The sequence below is a fragment of the Anopheles ziemanni genome, unplaced genomic scaffold (genome assembly GCF_943734765.1).
Source record: "Anopheles ziemanni unplaced genomic scaffold, idAnoZiCoDA_A2_x.2 scaffold_48_ctg1, whole genome shotgun sequence".
Taxonomy (NCBI): Eukaryota; Metazoa; Arthropoda; class Insecta; order Diptera; family Culicidae; genus Anopheles; species Anopheles ziemanni.
This window is the reverse complement of record NW_026690091.1, coordinates 203,298-220,290: the sequence shown is the minus strand read 5'-3', so window position 1 is coordinate 220,290 and position 16,993 is coordinate 203,298.

Below are 16,993 nucleotides of genomic sequence, written 5' to 3'. Positions count from 1 at the left end.
AAGTTGATATGACCCAATCTGCGATGGCACAAGTCTACACTTGCCTTTGATCAGGTTCACAGAGCGTGTGAAAATGTCTGCAGGTTCAATTTGAACAAAAGCGTTTTGTCTAGTTCCAGTAGCAGTTAGTTTCCCATTGAATGTTAAACCGTGTTTTTTTTCCTTCTCAAACGTTTCATTAAGTTCTCGATTTACGAATGGATTCACTGAAAGCAAATACATCGAAAATTCCAGCACTTTTTGAAGTTTTTTTAACAGGAAAGGCTAGTTTATTTAAACAACTTGTATGCTTTTAATGAATGCTGCGCTTGGCGATGATATTCTTATTTCCTCCATTTTCGACCATAACAGCACCGTACTATTTCGAAATTTTTTCTATTTAATTTGCAGATGTCATGATAGGATATGATGCTACGGATTCAAAATACAAATCGTCAATTTCTTCATTGCTTGCCAACTATGCAGTAAACCAACCTTTTTTGTTTCGTTCATTTTGAATTCGTAAGAAATATGCGTGAACTTGTTGAAACGTTTTTATTGCGGAACAAATTTATCTAGAACGGTTTGATTCTAGAGCACCGCTATGCTAATCAAACTTGTGTTGCCTTCTGTTACTTGCGGAAGCAGAACCTGGCGATAGAGTCTTTTTGCTAGCTTTTAAGAACTTACCTTAGAGGTCCGCATTAAACGAAATGAAGCGTGTAATTTTCATCGTGCAATGCTTCATGAACCGTTGTGAATTGCAGAAATGACTTTATTATGGTTGTTAACAAAAGAGTGATTACTTCTGCTTTCCCTTACTCCACACATGGTGGCTGAAATTCACGAACTTTATTTTCGAATCCCATATTGTTTTCCTCTAAGGAACCTGTTATGATGAGCTTGAGTGTAACAAATTGTTTTAAGAGAAAGAATATTGCAGAAACAATTAATTTCCACGAAAGATTACTTCAGCGTATTCAATGAGACTCTTTAAAACGTTTTCCCACGTATCGTTCATGCAACAACCAAATTTTAAAAGATCTGTTGAATCCAACGGGTAAACGTGCTGAGTTTGATGTTTTTCCACAACGATAAAGTCAATGTTCACATCTGCTCCTGTCAAAAAATTACCGAAACAATTTCTTTTTTGATTCAATAGTCACGTCAAATCGCTATAACCCAAAACATACTACACAGTGTTAGAAATCTAAATCTCTCAAGCTATAAGCTACAACCTGCACACTAGACTTTAACTCCGGCCTCGAACACAGATAATTTGCGTTCCTTATATTTTTGTCGAAGCTCGGTCTATTCTTTCCTGTCACTACACTTCAACAGAACAAATTTTTTTAATTAACCCCCTAAAGTATCTTTACTAAAGGATTCAAATCGACACAAGAACTGTTTTCAAAGATATTATGTCAAAACTACCGCAACTCAGAATCTTCGGTTGCACGTTTACGAATGTTGGACAATGTATGGTTAAACCCTTAAGTGACAACAAAAAAATTGTTTGAATCACAAAATACGACTCGAGTTATAAAGGTAAAAATAAAACAAGCATCAGTTGATAAACAAATTTTGCAATTTTAAGCAAACAAACATACACAAACGTAACGAAGTGCTCCATCTGAATTTAATGAGTCGATGTCAAAAACAAGTGCGCGAAAAACGACGTGCCTTGAACATCTTTCAAAGACACAACATCAAATTGCAAATAGTATAATCGTTGGTCTGTTCTGTAATGAAATTTCATGTCCAATGGCTAGCAAGTACTTTTCGTCTCTGTATGACAATGCTTCAACATGGCTTTAATTCGACTCCACAGTTTGTGGAGCTGTTCAAGAGCAAGTTGACATTTCGCTGCCTTCCTTCATCGAAGACGAGGTACTCACTGCTGTTAAAAACTTCAAGCCTTCGTACGCAGCTGGGCCTGACTTGATCCGCAGTGCGTTAATATTCAACTGTAAGGAGGCCCATGAGCGGCCGGGGCTTACCACCACGACGGCGTGGGTTCGAATCTCAACCAAGACCGGAACTTCCCCTGTACGAGAGGACTGGCTTATCCACGTGCAACAGGTTTTCGACAATCGATATCTCCCGTCAAACATGAAAAATAGATCTATCGAAACCAATTCATGTGCTTCCTGAACTATTGTTCGCTTAGTAAACTATAACGTCGACAACGCCGGCCAGGTCGACGCTATTAATACGGACTTCCACGCTGCCTTCGACTCAGTCAACCCTACCCTGCTGCTATATAAACTGACAAGGTACGGTGTTCATGGTGGCCTTGTCCAGTGGATTCGAAGCTTCTTGACTGGTAGACGCATTCAAGTAAACATTGTCTCGAGACTCTTTGCTCCATTCATGCACGCTTCTGGAGTTCCCCAAGGGAATGTCCTAGGACCACTGCCTTTCGTGATTTTTTTCGACGACGTCGTATTACACTTGATAAAGGTCGCTAAGCTCCTGTACGCTGATGATTTAAAAAAGTTTGTCTCTGTTAAAGATGTCTCCGACTGGCATCATCTTCAGGACTGCCTCACTCGTTTCAGCGCTTGGTGTTCAGCTTATGGGTTGCGATAATAATGTTAAGAAGTGTTCTGTGACAAGCTTGTCTCGTAAACAGTCTCCTTGAAGTATTATTTATCATGCTGAAGGCTTCTTGATGCCACGTTTGGAGGTTGTCACGGACCTTACTGGTCTGCTAAACAGTAAATTGACGCTTTCTGACCACTTCAACTCAACAATTGCCAAAGTTCCACGTCAACTAGGTTTAATTTTTCGCGTTTCTAAGAGCTTTAAGTCCGCTTTTACTTTAAAATACCTGCACTGTTCGCTAGTAAGACCAATTCTTGAGTTTGCGTGTACTGTCTGGCCACAAGTTCTACCAGGGGAATTGATAGATTGGAGAACGTTCTGAAGAGGGCAACACGTGTCTTGTACAATCGTTTGCCATGGGCTTATTGTATGTCCCGTCCTCCTAATAGGACTCGCTGTTTATTGTTGGGTCTCAATTCTCTAGAAAATACTAGCATTGTTTCTTAGTGTACTTTGTTTTGAAACTTTTCTCAGCTTCGGATGTCGCTCCCGATCTCCTGGAAAAAACTAATCTCTATGCACCGTTGAGGATGTTGAGAAAAGTAAACGCTTTACAGCCGGAGTTCCGCCGAGCTGTCTTCTGTACTCAGGACCCGGTGTTTAAAATCTGTTTACTAGATAATGTAGGCCAGAGGGCCAGATAACTTCATATTTAATAAATGGAATAAAATGAAATGAAATTAAATGAAATATGGCAAAACGTGATCTAAATGTGACGAAAATTCATGACATCGACCGAAGCCAGCAAACCGTAAGGACTAGTCACATCTTTTTGAGTTAAAACAATTAATATGTGTTCATGTGCGTCAATCGATACCTTCGGCTAAAACCGTTTGAGTACAAAAAAGCTTATATTTTTGTATTATCGTTTCTAAAAAAGATTCTTTGCATTTTGTCTTTACAGTTATGTGAGATGCCCTCTTGAAGTTCTTCATAACACGTTTCTTCTTCCAACGGTATGTTATTCATACGGTAAGGTATCAGTCTAAACGCATCACGCCGAAATCTTTAAGTAAAGTTGTTTTGTCCATAATATACCGGCGATGCAATAATACGCCACTTAAAAACAGTCACCGAGACCATCCAAGTAATGTTACCATCCCCTGTGATGTGATCTTAGAATGCTTATTTCAAATGGCATATTTGGAAAAACAAGTTTTAAATAAAGACGCGAAAGATGACCAAATTTTTTTTTGGCATAAATACCATGCCACATCAATACCGTTTTTTTATGTCAGACTGATCTTGCAGTTGTTCTTTATACATTTTATTTTACACACTGATACTAGTGGTTCTTCAGAAAAGGTGATAAACTTTCACTCCGACGCCAGTTGACTCACCAATACATTGTTCTCGGAAGAAAATCACTTGATTTGAAATCAATGTTTTTTAATTACTTTAATTTTAAAAAAGTTTGATACTGGGACATGCAAAAGAACATAGAACGAGCCTGATTCGCATCGATAATTATACTTCAACTGGATCATTTTTATTTAATCCAAGCTGACCCTTGCCTATTTGCCCTTGCCAGTTGGAAACATATCGTTGTGATTTAACCATGTGAACAAATACTTCCGACAAAGTGCATGACTCTAAACTTTGTTTATGTCGAAACGGATGAATGTGCAGTTGTCAAAAAAACTTGCTGATTTAACCCAATGCAGAAAGGTTAATTTGGAACGAGGCGTTATTGTGTGATAAGACAAAATTAAGTGTTTATATTAGGTGTCTGGATGTACTTAAAAGAACAGAAAACGCAATGTCATTGATGTTGAAATCGCAAGATACCGATGCGGATATTTATTAGCAAACTCAAGATTGTGTAGACTTTAATACTTTGCTTAGGTTTATACAGTCGTGAAAACGACTCAAGATGCAATTGCATTCATGCAATTGCTCAACGGTTCTCAGTTCGATAAATTTTTGCTGCTGGGTTACTTAATTACCCTCAGCCTACGGTATAACTACGGTGAACATATGTCTGCTTAATTTTTGAAAACCGCTCAAAGTTTAAGTTACGGTTCAAAAATGACTTCATTGAAGAGCATTCCACTTCAGACACGAGAAACAGCGGATCATCATCGCAGAATAATTCTGCACCACGGGTTAAGGTTCCGAGAAAGTTTGTGACTATGTTCATTTTTTTACTTCTACATTCATCCGTTAAATCTCGAATTATAAGTTTTTTTTTCAGTACTACAAGCTGGAGAAAATTGGCTTATTGTGATGAGCACTTTGTCATATGTTCCTTTAGGCGCATTCCAAGTTGAAAACATAGCTGCAGAGTTGGTATTTTCATTGCCGCTGCAGTCTATTACCAAGATCAGTGGAAAATCCATACATGAAAATATTTTTTGTACTGTTACGACATGTTTAGAGAATTCCTCTTCGTTCAAAAATAAATAAGCGATATTATCTCCAAGTCTTTTTTGCAAGCACTTTACAAGTTGAAGCACAAACCACGCTGGATATTCGTCTTGCTGAACAGAAAACTGTTTTATAAAAACGCTATCAGTAGTAACGTGGGACAGGTAATTTTCGAGGTCTATAAAAAGAGTTTTATTGAGCAATGTGCTTTCTTTGCATTGAAAATCATTTTCAATCAATGATTTGCAATACGAATTTGATATGGCGTCAATTTGCATATATTGAAATGAACGCTGAGGTGTTTCTAAAAAGCTTTTTAGATTGTCTTTTGTTAAAACTGCCCCGTCTCCTTTTCTCATCCACTTTTGCAACCACCTAAAAAGTTTGTCTGATAAAAAGCTTAGTGCTGGTGGACTTTGCGTTGGTGGGATGATATTATTGACACAGGCACAAAAATCTTTTTCATCTACAGGTGTTTTACAAACCAATCTGAAACAGGTAAGAAACTTTTTAATTTTCGTGGCATCTGGCTTTTTCGGTAAACGGTTTGCTAGATCATCTGGAAGGTTTTGTTTTGGAATAACTAGCTTAAAGCGTCTTTTGGAAAGACTTTCCCAAATATTATCAGGACTACACAGGGTTGCATAGGCTTCAAAAAAAGCTTTCTTAAAATCACTCTTGGCCACTTTTTTTTTTTTTTTAAAATGATTTATCTACTATATAAAATGCAGGGTTTTCAGTGTCAATTGACACCATTTTTTTTATAAGATTTTGAAACTCTGCAAACGGTGAATTATTTAGAAAAATTGTATCGTTTTTAAAAAATTTACTTGCCAAATCGTTTGTCAGTGTTATCAGCAGTGAATGTTTTTCAATATGATCTATTAATGTTTCCGACTTTTCGATATCAAACTGATAAACTTCTTCGCTCATTGATCTTAGCAAAGAATCTTCAAGATTCGCGGTTGAACAACGTTTCACAAACGGATTCAAATCTTCCGCCAAACCAGCCATTGTACAAATAACCAACCTACTTCTTTTCTTCATGGCTCCGTAATGTAAATCAAAAGCATTAAAATACATGCTAAGCGAGAAACTACCATTTTTGGGATTAATGATGTCTTTCAAACTGATTACCGCATTTGCGCTATCTTGGCACTTGGCTTGAAAGTAAAGATAAAAACTCTTGTTTCCGTGTGTGCAATCGATGACCAAATCATCAAATTTGATTGCTTTCTTATCTTCACTGATGATTTTGAAGTTGAAAGTGGGATTCTCTTGCGACAGCTTGGCCATATGGCATATAACCTTGAATGCCATTTGTAGTTGATAATCAATGCCTTTGAAAAACCTGGCTGTTCCGCTCTGCTGGTTTTGAGCAGAAGCACCAAAGTTTGATGACACGGCTCGTGGTTCAGCCATGCTTAAAGTTGACGCGAAAGTCGATGCACTTTTTTAATTTGATATAGATGGTTGATTCGGTACGGGTTGACTGATGCAACAGTTACATATAAAGAAACGTTGTCTTCTGCAGCCGTTTGGATAAATTCGTCGAGGTAGTGTGGTTTTGTACTTAACTGCGTTGGTTTTTTATGTAGATGCAGTGTTGATGAAGAAAGGGCAGGACTAAAAGAATCACTGAAGTTCTGAACGCTGTAATACAACCTCACTCAGATTTGATGTTCGAAACTTCGTTTTCAGCTATTTCCTGTGGAAGATAGAACACATTTCAAAATAGACATACTAGGTGTTCATACAATTTAAATTTTGTCACATCTTTCGTAAAGACAGAGCAGCGAAAAAAGAAGATTTCTAAATATTTACTCCCTGTTTATCTGCTTTACGACACTTTAATTCTTGAAACCCAACAGCTTTGTAAAGACAGTGCAGTGAAAAAAGTAGATTTTACAACATTCAATCTCTTCTAATCTGCTCTACGATGCTTTATTTCCTTGAAACACGAAAGAATGTTGATTATTTTAATGCAACGGTTCTCAACTAACAGGGCTGAGGGCTCACCCATGCCTCAAGGCATCTTTAGTCTAAGCTCCGTAGAGGTGTGCAATTCACAGAAGTACGCATAAACAAAGTAAAAAATTTAGTACAGATTCAAGTTCATTGCCAGATGTAATTAAGTAACCCAGCAGCAAAAATTTATCGAACTGAGAACCGTTGAGCAATTGCATGAATGCAATTGCATCTTGAGTCGTTTTCACGACTGTATAAACCTAAGCAAAGTATTAAAGTCTACACAATCTTGAGTTTGCTAATAAATATCCGCATCGGTATCTTGCGATTTCAACATCAATGACATTGCGTTTTCTGTTCTTTTAAGTACATCCAGACACCGTAGCGAAATTTCATCCGAGACAGATTGTGGATTTGACGAAATCCCCTCACCATGGATAAGGCAGGAAGATAAGAGTATTTGTTCAAAACTATTCGTTCAGAAAAGATCAGTATACCAAACAGAGCAGCAAATTACCAGGTTTTCACAAGATAATACACATTTCATTACAAGGTCTTCCCCAGCGACGTCGAAAACTGTGATTTTATTGAATCATGCAGGTTCTGGTAAAACTTTTTATATGATTTGGCTCGCGAATTCTCTTCAAACGATGCAGTCTCTTAAAGAGTTTTTAGTTATTAAAGTTAATTTGATAGAACATTCCTCAAACTTTGATGATTTGCAGGATCTTTGTTCAAAAATGAACGAAACTATCGAAATCAATCTGCTTTTCCGGCTATTCTTTGTGGATTTGCACGTGACACAAAAATTCGATCCAAATATGTCTAAGTACTGCAAAGCAGCAAAAAGAATTTCAAATTATCTTCGATTCTCAGCAGAAACTTGGGAGATTCATAGCTACAACTCAAACTGCACGGCCGAGGAGTCAATACTGCTCAAAATATTTCTTAGCAAACTCAACAACAAAAAACTGCTAGTATTGTTCGACGGCTTTGATGAAATAGCTCCTGACTACACAAACTTGGTGCTGAAGTTTATAAAAAGTTTAAGTAGAGTCGATGGAGTTTATAAGCTTTATCTTTCAAGCCGTTTTTATGACTTCAAAACAACATTTCAATCGGAACTAAATCAAAACATATACTATTCTTTGCTTGATTTTGACGATAACAAAGTTTTAAAATTTATTCGGTTAAACCTAACAGAAAATTCGGAGCACTTCAAAAATAGCGGAGAACTTGTGCAGCACGGCATGGTCGCAATGTATGCTGATTTGCTGAACAAAATTTTATCAACCATGCAAAACATTCCTTTGTTGTTAGCAATGGGTATTGAACTGTTGCAGATTGAACTTTCCAGCCATATAAATGAAATCACACAAGAAATCATGGTACAGGTACCAAAACCTGGTAAATTGTCCATTTTTAGCATTGTTCAAGATTTTATCAAACAGAAGCTTAAAGTTGGTATAGAAAAAGATGGAACGTGCCTTAAAACATCTAGTGCTTCCCAGTTTTTGAGAGACAGATTAGAGAGCATTAACACTAGAACTACCACGTTTTCAACGCAGGCAACTCTACCGCGTCCAGTCAAAATGACTGGTTGTTCAAAAGTAAACATTTTTTAAGATCTGATTATTATTTTTATATAAATTTGAGGGTTTAGGTTTTGATGAATGAACTATTGATTGGTTGATACTAATACCACTAAAGAAAATATGTTTTAACCTTATTTACATTGCAATTTACTTGTTTGGTAAAATAACAACAAAAAAACAGTAGTTTGTGGAGTTCCACATTCAAAGTTTGTTTTTATTAGTTGCTTCGTCATTTCTTTTAACGATTTCAGTTTTTTTTAGTTCACATCATTCAACAAAAACTTAACTAAAACTCACATACATTCGTTAGCAAAACATTTTGTACAAATGTAGACCTTATTTGTACCGCATTTTCCACATACTTTTTACACACGTAACACAAGTTTTTTGTTTTATTGTTGTTACAATATCCCACTTGACACCATTTTCTTGTAAGAATTTAATTGTTCACCTCAGAAAATGTTTTTAAAAGTTTTTCTTTTCCAGAGATGTTTTTTGGAGCTTTCTCAGTTTTTGTCTCTATCCACTCCTCTGTATGCTCTTTTGCTAGATAAAACAAGAATCTTTTGCGTGAAATGTTGATTCCTGTTGTTTATTTGTATAGTATCCACGCATTTATTCCAGAATGAAAATCCAGAAAATCCAGAATGTTAAAAAATACATGAAGTGGCCATCGCCAAGAGTCAGATTTTACAGAGTATTTTTTGGCCATCTGATCAACAATATCTACACCATATTTCGTGTTATTGTAATATTCGATGGATTCAGGTAAACATTTTCCTTTTTTGGCCACAAGGACCGATTTATGTTTTGTGCTTAGAATAATAACTTTCTTCTTGGGTTTTGTATACCGTGAGTGACATATTGCCAGATTTGTATGCAACAGATGAAAAAACGGGGCATGGTGTCCTTTTTTGTGGTATGCTTGTAAAAAATTTGTCAATAGTTACATTTCTTCCTGCCATAGTGTATGGCTCTATGAGTCTGAGCACAACTCAACCCCTAAGGGTTGAGAGATTTCCAAGGTATGAAAACCCATTTAGAACGTATTTTGTTTGCACATCACAGGTCAACCAAAACTTGATGCCAAATCTGTCCGGTTTATTTGGCAAGTATTGTGTGAATCGGCATCTTGATTTCGTTGGAAATAGTTGTTTATCAGTTGTTATATTTTCCCCAGGTTTGAAGCAGTTTTGGCTATTCAGAAAAAAACTTTTTCCAAACTATGGATAACATTTATCGGATATCAGCATTATTTATCGGCATTGAGGCGTCCAGATCATTTTTCTTTGTAATCGAAACGAATATATTGTAATATTTCTTCATACTCCTTTCGACACATAGTGTTTGCAAATAATGGTGGACTTCATTCTCGGCTCAATAAATAAGACAACTTAAAATATTTCATTTCGTATGCACCCAGTGCATATAGTATTCCCAGAAATGCTTTTAATTTTGCTCTCGGTAACTTCCATTCTTTTTTCAACACACGCAATGCCTCGACTTCCGTACAATCTTTCACATGTTGAAATTTTGGATCATCGATGAGAAGTGAAAACGCACTTATTACACTTTTCGTCATGATGTGAATTGATGAAACTGCATACAATTTTTTTTATCAAAGAGTAAACTCTATATTGCGGTTGGTAAGTCTGTTTCTGATAAAAATGCTAATTTTGTTTAAGCATTTTGCACAGAAACAAGCTGTTCAACATTCGAACAAAATACCAGTCAAAATGACTGGTTCCGGTAGAGAAGCCCATGACGTAACTTAATCTTAATATTTAAATGAATATTTTACTTTGGAATACAATGGATTGAATATTCCATTGAATGTGTAAAAGTCATGCATTAACATCGGTTGAATTATTTCACCCTAAGAAATAATTACGTTTGAATGGTACCGGACCAGTCAAAATGACTGGTCCGGTGTTTCTAGTGTTAATGAATCTCATGCATTGTTAGGTTTGTACGCAATAGTAGGTGAAAGCAGAGCTAAATTACTCGCATCAGCAGACCAAGTGAGGAAAGCGGAAAGCTACATTAAAAAATTACGAGATGGATCAGAAAAAACTGGCATTGCAGTTGGACTTGAAAAATATTCACCTCTATTTTTTCACCGTTTTTTTTGTGAATATTTTGCCGCCGATATGGCTGTCGCAGGTCAGCACATACATGTCGTGAACGGTTTTCGACACTTTTGAACAGTTTTACACTTTTTTTGAAATCTGTTGATGTTTTCCGTAGCTTTAACATGTTTTCTCAAGTGTGCCTTCGTTAGCGCAAAAAATATCTCAAATGGTCTGGTCTTGGTCGACTGCATGATGCATGAGGGTTGACCACACAGCAGCTTGTCGTACAGTTTCCGGGCCCGATGTTTAATGCATGCCTAATTTGCAGTCCGTTTCGATTTCTTCTGGATTTTGTACGATTTTAAATTCAATCTTGCCTTGTCTCATTGGACGTTACTTTTTAACGTACCCATTTGTTGAGCCACATCGCGAATGGAACTTTCCTATTTTTGCTTGATTGCTTTTGCTCTTTCCCGGTTCTACTGTTGGTCGATAGGACCAGGTTTTTAACCATTTTTAAGCGTATCGCCGAAGCTAAACGCCTCCCAAAACTTTTGGATGGCGGCTCGTACGGCTCCGATACATACACCTACCGATTTCGCCAATTTCCTTAGCGAAATGTAAGGAGTCGAACACCATTTGGGCAGAACGCTTTTGCGCTTTTTGACGGAAATGCCCCGCGTTTTAACAGAAACGGTTGAAAAAATAGTTTGGATGCACTACCAACTAGGTTTGAATGTAAACAATCAAACAGCCGAAGAATCAACTGTTTGGGGTCATCCGTTTTCCAGAAACGTAATTTAGAAATCGTGCTTATACTTTATGGGACACACGTTAGTTTTGAATTAAAAAATGCAGAACAGGTTTTGAAACACTACACATTAATTTCCCCGTTCGATCACAATTTTACCCAATCTGTACTTGCATCCTATTCAGCTGCTACCATGTGAGAGACTAACCCCCAATTCAACTGTCTTCAACGCCAAAATTCTTCATACCTGAATGTTCGAATTGAAATTCTAAAATAAAAAATACACGTTCTTCAAAAAAAAGATATCTATGGAAAAGATAGAACGGGCCGATTTGCCATCATAAACTGCCCACAAAGTTGGTGCAAAAGGAATGCAAAATACGTAAATAAAATAGAAATGGTTTCTCAAGAAGAATTGTTACTGAGCGGTCGAGGAAAAAGGAAAAATGTCCTTTTCTTTTGAAAACTTGTTCGAGTCAAACTCCTGTCTGACGGTTTTCTTGCAACCTCAATAACAACTCTAATAGGACGTTAAAAATAAGCACTCTTTGTCATTTACTCTCGGTTGCAACCCGTTTTTTGTTGCCAGGTTTCGATTGTTGAAATTATCAACAAAAAATAAAACCAATGAATGTAGTTTATTGAGTTTTGCATTTGTTTAGTATCATTTTTGGATGGCATTTCTATTTATAGCTTCAAAAAGTACTTTTACACGAAACGGGACTTAACAAATCAACAAAAAAATATGAAACATTTGTTGTAGTGACACAATTTTGGTGAAAAAATAGTAGGACATGGATAATCGCTACAACATGAAAAAATACGACCTGTAAACTTATGACGCTAGTACCATTTTCAAACACGACCGAATTGAGTCGACTGAAAGCAAATGCTTTAGAATACCCTTTTCTGTGCCAAAACAAGCAAGCAAAGACAAACTGATAAAGGTTCTTTTAAATAATAATGATTGAGTGGTCAAAACATTTGCTATTTAACGTGCTCTGGCTAGTTATGGTGTGCAGAAAAGAAATGTTGCGAACGATATCCATAACTAATTGAATCTATTTTGTGATTTAGGTGTATAACGTTTTGTTTTGAGACATCGCATCTTTTCCACATGGACGACTGGTCACGCTGAGGACATTATTAATAGATGTCCCTCCCTTCTATGAAATCACCAGCTCTAATAAACCCTCAGGAATCAGCATAACACATAGAATTACTACGGGGTCCAGTCTGAACGCTAAACTTAAGAATTAAGCGCATCTTCATGGAATCATTAAAAGATTTATAGAATGTGCTATCAAAATGCGCACAATGCAAGATGATCGCTGATATGATACATGTGAAAATACGGGACATCCTTAATTTGTGGATCTTATGCAAAAAAATGATCGTGTAATTGGTGCTGGTAACAATTCGAATGGGTAAGTCATATGAGCTTTTCTTCGTTCGTCTTGCCATTATGAGGATAGAAACATGCAAAATGGAAAGAAAAACTGAAAACGTTGTGTTGAATGAAGTATTCTAAATGTTAATTGAAAACTTGGAGCAATCGTTTCAATAGATCTGTTGATAGCCAAAATATTCGAAATTAATGTATCCGCGCATTTATGTTTACCAGTTTATCTTCACATTTTGACCTGAAGTCTAAACACGACATTACGTCTTTAGATTTTTTTCTCTCTGCTGCTATTGAAGTTTTAAAGAGCATTGAAACTTGAAATCAGTTAATCGTGCTGTGCGAAAGCAACGTTAACATAGTACAGCCTAGCAATGAGTAACATGAATAAACAATAAACAACAAAAGTATGAAGCACTCATTATGCAGATTTCCATTACAAAAGTGCTCAAAATTGCGCCCATCCCTATCTTCGTTGGGCTATATTTTTATTTTCAAAAGAGTTCTGCTTTAACAATAACGTTGTTGTAAAATCTCAACTTTAAAGCTAGAGAAATAGATGTTTTCGAAAAAGTTTGAAACTATGCCGATTTACCTAGTTAGAAACAAAAGCTAATTCATACCTATTTTGAAACGATTGCTTATCTGCTGCATTACCCGTATTTGTCTTTGCAAATGTTTTAACCAAAGAATGTTTATCTCCAGCCTGAGGTCTTGTTTTTGTATAAATAAAATTAGCTTCTTTTGATATTATTTTGCTCAATGATGAACCTTCGATGAACGCCATATTTCTAATCTGATACTTATTATCTTCTTTCCTCCTTTGCGGTAGTGTTTGTTTTTCAATGGTGCAAATTTCCTGCTCCTTCTGGCTTCGTTGCGCGGAAAGGTCGCTTATGTATCGCCTTTTGGTCGCTATCAGTTGCGCTGTTCGCGTTGCTGTTTTGACTTCCGCCTTAAAAACCGCTACCCTATGGCATGTCGAACGAATCGTTTTCGGAATCAATACGGTAGCGCTCCCCCTGGGAGTTGGACATGGATTTCGATCCTTCGGCACCCAGGTCAGGACGTCCATACGTCGGATATAGACTGCTAGAGACATCACTGCTTGACATGATCTTGTGTAATTCGGACGCTGTATTCCGTTCACTCTGTTCCGTTTCCTGGTAAAAATTGGAATCCGACAGTCGGCTACCATCAGCTTTCGCGGACAACCGGCTGTTTTCGTCGATTTGTATGTTTTTTCTCTTTTCCAGATTGTCTTCTCCGTCGGAATCGAACACTCCATCGCCGAAGCTATAGTGCTTGCCCATTTGCTAATTGTGACACCTCTTTTACGTGTCCTTTGTTTGGCTCTTCTTCGTGGCTTAATTTTTCGTTCCCGTATCAAAGGATAGTTCATTTGGATCTTTGTCGTTTTGATGAGCTTCCACTTGACGTTCATCGCATTTCTTTACACCCGCAGCAAACTTTTTATCTCTTTGTTTTTTGCATAGGTTTTTGCTCGGTGGTGTTATTTCATGCGGAAAACGTACTTGTTATTAACTTTGTTTGCATCTGTTTTCGCAGTTGTTGTCGGCGATCCCTCCACAAATTCGGTGATCTTCAGATGGAACGATTGTTAAAAAGTTTCTATTTTTCGAATTAAAAACGATCAATGCTTACCATTTCGAAAATGTCTGCAGTTTTTTCAACACTCTTCGAATCATTCGTTTTCAGCGTCTCTGTGCAATGAATGGTCGAACCGGATTTGTTAATAACGAAGATTGATGTGTTAACGGAAAAACAGTCGTATCTTCATGTTATTTGCACCATTTTGAATTGCCTCACAAAGGGCAGCCAAAGGTTCCTGGTGTTCGAACAGAGCGCCAGGGTTCTATTGATCTGTATGGGATATACCACTAAAATGAAGAACGCACAAAAGCTGGAAGCAACATCCTTAAAAAAAAACAAACCATAAAACATCTTCCTTGGCTTCCGTTTGAGTTCGTTTTTCCGGGATTGTATCAAAATTTTGTGCGATTAATCAACTCGACAAGTGACAGCAAATTACAATACTGAACAAAGGCTGGCCCTGGGTTACGTCACCAAAAGGGACTTGGACAGCGACGAAAACCGAGGCTAGCGGACTACAGTTCTCACGTTTATAAAACCTACTCCAAACTTGACTGACACAAAACAAACGTTTGATGTGATCATTATTCTCGTCTGAATTTTTAGTGGTTGACAAGAAGGTTTTCCTCAAACTCAAACAAAGTTTGTGTACTTAATCATCAAATTTATGGCCATCAATCGTTTTATATTCCATTCTACTTCTTTGGTTTCCAAGCCTTGTAGGTTTACAATGATACATTCAGGGCTTCAATTGGACGATATTTTTTGTTCAACAAAGTAGTCTGACGCAGAAAACCTTTACAACTTGTTTATGAGTCCATGTTCGGATCTCCTGTCATACAAAATGCATTGAACCATATGAGTAAAGAACAAAGCACGCTACTATAAACCAGCTTCGAACGATTTGTCAAACGACGAAAACCAAAGCCAGCCGGTACCTACAAATTGTCAACAAGGAAAACGTGGAACATGTCAAAATTTGTATCAATAAATCCAAACAGGATATGCAACGAAAGCTACCACCGGTGAACAGCTACCGCTCCAAAGCCTTTCAAAAGATGTTATGGTTATTGTGAAAATTGTCTTGCAAAGACCTTTAGTCAAGACAACGCAAGCGTATACATTGTGGACAACGCCATCGCATACATTGTGGACATCGCCAGAGCATACATTGTGAGTCAACATTCGATCATCGCGACGCGGCCCCCGGACCACAACATTATGCTGAGTTGCAGCTTCCCATAGCAACGCGGACCGCCCGCATTATGCTGAGATTGCAGATTCCCGCAGCGACGCGGACCACTTAGAATCAGAAGACCGTGAACCAACGATCCAGATCGCGAACCGATCATCAGTTGGTATCCAGCATCCGAAACCGATAGTTGAGTATTAACCCGCACATTATGTTGTAGGAAATAAAGTTTAAGTTTTTTTAAAACTCAAACACCAGCAGCAGTGCGTTAACTGGCGCCCGAATAGGGACCGCGCTATGTGAAATTAAGTACAAGTGAAAGTGAAAGTAACCACGCTAGAGTGATAGTTACCACCGAATCCCAAACTTAAAAAGACTTTCCTGATCGCCGAGTGCAGCCGTGTAAAAAGGATCCCGAGTCACCTGTGCAGTTAGCAGCTCACACAGGACAAAAAGGAGCCATCCATTACACCGAGAAGGAAGTCATTCACATTCGGTTTTCCTGAAATTAAACTACGCCCGCTAGAGGAGCAGTAAAACACAACGCCCGTCAGAGGAGCATCATAAATCATAAAACCATCGCCCGATACAGGATGCGTATGGTACTGTAAGTAACAAAAAAAAAGAGTAAGTAAAAATTGTGAAACAAACACAAAATTGTGAAACAAAAATCAAGTGATTACAAAAACGCGATTAACAAATATTAAGTAAAATTACCTAGTGAAGTGAAAAACGTGTTAAAACAAAAAAATCCTGGAGGATCTTATAAATTCATTACAATCTTTTTCCTTCAAAATGTCAAGACCAGACCTTGACCAAATTATTAACCGCATTGCCGCACTCAAAGCGTGCAATGTCGCCCCCACTCAGATGGATTATTCCGATCCACCGCTTTATTTTACAAAGCCAGATGGAACAAGTGTAAATCCAGAAAGTTTTGAAAAAATCCCTGATTTGGTAAAGGATCTACCAAATTTCACTGGGGATCCCAGCGAACTGAATAGCTGGTTGAACGACGTAGACAGCTTGGTAAAACTGTACCAAACTAAAAGTACAGACACACTTGAACTCCAAAAAAAATACCATATGATCTGCAAATTTATTCGCAGAAAAATCCGCGGTGAAGCGAACGATTCACTCGTTGCTTCAAACGTAGGCATTAATTGGAACCTGATCAAAAAAACATTGGTCACGTATTACGGTGAAAAGAGAGATTTGGAAACATTAGACTTCCAACTTATGAGCGTGCAGCAGAAGAACCACTCACTGGAAGTTTACTACGACGAAGTAAATAGATTGCTCTCGCTTATAGCAAATCAAATATACACTGACGAAAGATTCACACACCCCGAAGCCTCAAGAGCTTTAATCGAAATGTATAACAAAAAAGCAATCGATGCTTTCATGAGAGGACTAGATGGAGACGTTTATAAATTCATTAGAAAT